The 4,039-nt window shown below is 35.8% G+C and overlaps 1 non-coding gene across 1 annotated transcript; it reads left to right on the top strand.

Annotated features, from left to right (window-relative positions):
• Positions 1 to 1,534: 1,534 nt before the first annotated feature.
• On the top strand, positions 1,535 to 1,745 carry LOC137229584 (small nucleolar RNA U3). The gene has a single exon (XR_010945745.1). It is a non-coding gene; the product is annotated as a small nucleolar RNA U3 (small nucleolar RNA).
• Positions 1,746 to 4,039: the final 2,294 nt, after the last annotated feature.

The raw sequence follows: 4,039 nt of genomic DNA, 5'->3' as shown, positions 1-4,039 counted from the left end.
CTTTCTTTTTTATTTATTAAGCCATCTTATTTTTTCAAGCAGTTGAAAATAGGCATTTGTTAATGTTTAGCTTTGCTTTTAGTATCTTTTGTTTCTGTCTTTAAAATTAAAGATTCAATACCATGGAAAGATCTATAGGCTGCTCAAAAGTGACATATACTCATTGGCACTCTTTTGTAGGGAAGTCTTTAAAAGATGAAAAACAAAAACAAAAACTTCCCAACTTGGGCTCCACAATTTGGGTTAGATTTTAAATTTTAGATTAATAATAAATGTAGCTCAAGAATACACAAAATAAAGTAGTTTGAACTTGATTTGCACCCTTAATGAGTGCAAAAAGCTAAATTTAAATTTTATTAAACAGAGGATTCTCAGAAACAGAGAAGGCATCTTTTGATGATACGTAAAAATGAGAAGAAAGCTTTCCTTTAAAAAGAAGTTTCTACCTGAAGACTTTGAAAAGATTTACAGTAGAGGGAGTTGTAGTGAAGAGAGAGATATTTTTTAATTTAATTTTTCAAAACTCCACATGGATATTGAAAATTAGAATTATCAAGCAAACATTTATCATTTTATATAATATCAGAACCTTCTGCAGCAAGCATCTGGGAAAATCTTTATTTTTGGAAGTATCAAGTATTACATTGGTTGCTTTGGCAGTGGTTGTACTTGGAGATTACATGCTCAGTTTTCTCCCAGACTCATGAATCTCCTCCTCTTCTGGGGAGGGATAAGGGAAGAGGCAGAGAAAAGATAAAAGTGTTTCTACCATACTATTCTGGAAATTTCTTTCCCTTCGGGACACAAAAACCATGGAAAGAAATGTGCTTCTCCAATACATGTCTATAGGGTGATGAGATATTTTGGTGTGCTGGGGACAGTCACAATTACACCCATTGTCCTAGGTTCTAGTGCACCTTTTATTTCTCAGTTTTGCTCCAATTTAGAAAATAAATTATATGTACACCCTACATATGTAGCAATTGCCCTATATAGACTCAAGAGAAGTATAACACAGATCTTTCTCAGTTTACGGTGGATTAAGTCTCAATAAGCCCATTATAAGTTGAAAATATTAAGTTGAAACCACATTAATCTACCTAACCTACTGTACATCACAGCTTAGTGCAGCCTCCCTTAAATGTACTCAGAACACGTACATTAGCCTACTGTTGGGCAAAATCATCTAACACAAAGACTGTTTTGTACTAAAATGTTGAAATGTCACGTGTAATTTATTGACTACTGTAAGGAAAAGAAAAAAACAGAATGGGTGTATGGGCACAGAATAGTTGTAAGTGTACGAGTTGTTTATCCTCGTGATTGCGTGGCTGACTGGGAGCTGCAGCACTGCCGCTGCCCAGCATCACAAGAGAGTATCTTAGGGAAAATCACTAGCCCAGGAAAAGATCAAAATTCAAAACTTGAAGTACAGTTTCCACTGGATGAATATTGCTTTTGTATCATTGTAAAGTTGAAAAATCGTGGAACCACCATAAGTCAGGAACTGCCTGCACCGAAAATAGGAATTTCAAAGATTATGTTTTCAGGGATCATTTCTGTAGTTCATTATGAGAGAAGTTTCTCTGAATGTGCAGAGCACTTGAAACTCTGAGGAAGAAGCTTAGTGTTCTCTCCTGAGTGTGAAGCTGGTTCTTGGTGTTGGTTCTGCAACTGCCATTGGCCACTGATGATCATTCTTCTCTTCCTTTGGGAGAGCAAGAGGAAGAGGACACTGCCTGAGTAAAACAAACAACAAAAAAAGAAGTTTCAAAGTACTTTCTAATTAACCTACAAACTGGAGGAATATGAAATTGTAAAAAAAATTATAAAATCAAAACAAACAATAAAATTGGTGACATCAGTCAATATGATAATTTTATTTATTAACTTTATTCTTTATAAGAGTTTAATGGCTTAGAAATAAGGGTAGGTTTTTTTTTTAATTTGAAAATTTAACTATAGAATTATTAGTCATCTTCAATAAACCAATTTGTACTTTTTTACTCTTTCTCCTCATGAGAGGAAAGGCTTCATGTAATTTTTGGCTCAAGTTAATGAGCACACTGAAACATCTCATCTCTATTTAAGAGCATGTTAAGATCCATTTATACAGAACACACCAAAATTCCTTTTCTGGATTAATAACTACCAGTGCTACCCCTGAACCAACTCAATTCCACTTAAATTTAAGAAACAATAGTTTTGGACTCATAGATTGATGGAACAGAATAGAGCCCAGAAATAAACCCATACATATATCGTCAAGTAATTTATGAGAAAGGAGCCAAGAATATACAACGGGGAAAGGACAGTCTCTTCAATAAATGGTGTTGGGAAAACCGAACAGCCACATGCAAAAGAATGAAGTTGGACCATTATCTTTTACACCATACACAAAAATTAACTCAAAATGGATTAAAGACTTGAATGTAAGACCTGAAACCATAGAACTCCTAGAAGAGAACATAAGTAGTAAGTTTCTTGACATCCACCTTGGTAATGATATTTTTGGATTTGACACTAAAAGTAAAGGCAACAAAAGTGAAAATAAACAAGTGGGACTACCTCAGACTAAAGCTTCTGCACAGCAGAGGAAACCATCAACAAAATTAAAGGCAACCTACTGAATGGGAGAAAATATTTGCAAATCTTATATTGGATCAAGTGTTAATATCCAAAATATGTAAAGAACTCACACAACTCAATGATAAAAAAAACAAACAATCTGATTTTAAATGGACAGAAGATCTGAATAGACATTTTTCCAAAGAAGACATAGAGAAGGCCAACAGATATGTGAAAAGACAATATCACAAATCATTAGGAAATGCAAATCAAAATCACAATGAAATATCACCTGACACCTGTTAGAATGACTATTATGAAAAAGACAAGAAATAACAAGTGTTTGTGAGGAGGGATGTGGAGAAAAGGTAACCCTTGTACACTAATGGTGGGAATGTAAATTGGTGTAGCCACTGTGGAAAACCATATGGAGTTTCCTCGACAATTAAAAGTAGTACTATCACATGATACAGCAATTCCAATTCTGGGTATTTATCTAAGGAAAACAAAAACACCTAACTTGAAAAGATATATGCATTCCTATGTTCACAGAAGCATTATTTACAATAGCCAAGATACGGAAACAACCTATATGTCCATTAATGGATAAATGGATAAAGAAAATGTGATACACACACACACACATATGTATACATAATGAAATATTATTTAGACATAAAAAGTGAAATCTTGCCATTTGCAAAAACATGGATGGATCTTGTGGGGATTATGCTATGTAAAAACAGAGAAAGGGGCTTCCCTGGTGGCGCAGTGGTTGAGAGTCTGCCTGCCGACGCAGGGGACACGGGTTCGTGCCCCGGTCCAGGAGGATCCCACATGCCGCGGAGCGGCTGGGCCCGTGGGCCATGGCCGCTGAGCCTGCGCGTCCGGAGCCTGTGCTCCACAATGGGAGAGGCCACAACAGTGAGAGGCCTGCGTACCGCAAAAAAAAAAAAAAAAACAGAGAAAGACAAATACAATAGGAGCTCACTTGTATGGGGAATCCAAAAAGAACAAAGCCCATAGATACAGGGAGGAGGGAGCAGATAGCTGGTTGTCAGATTGGGGGGTGGGAGGGAGGAAGTGGGATAAATGGGTAAAGGTAGTCAGAAGGTACAAGCTTCCAGTTATAATAAATAACCCATGGGGATGTAAGGTACAGCATAGTGACCACAGTTAATAATACTGTGTTGCATATTTGAAAGTTTCTAAGAGGGTAAATCTTAAAAGATCTCATCACAAGAAAAAAATCTTTGTAACTATGTATGATGACAGATAGTTAACTAGACTTATGGTGGACACCATCTGGCAATATATTCAATATCAAATCATTATGTTATACACCTGAGACGAATATAATGTTGTATGTCAGTTACACCTCAATTTTTAAAAGTTTTAAAATGTTTTAGTTGGTTCAGTAAGATTTTTTCAAGTGCCTCAGTATGGAAACCAGAAGTGAATGAGAAATAAC

This window comes from Pseudorca crassidens, chromosome 8 (genome assembly GCF_039906515.1).
Source record: "Pseudorca crassidens isolate mPseCra1 chromosome 8, mPseCra1.hap1, whole genome shotgun sequence".
In the NCBI taxonomy this organism is placed as follows: Eukaryota; Metazoa; Chordata; class Mammalia; order Artiodactyla; family Delphinidae; genus Pseudorca; species Pseudorca crassidens.
The sequence above is the reverse complement of the archived record's forward strand: the minus strand, read 5'-3'. Positions and strand labels throughout refer to the sequence as shown.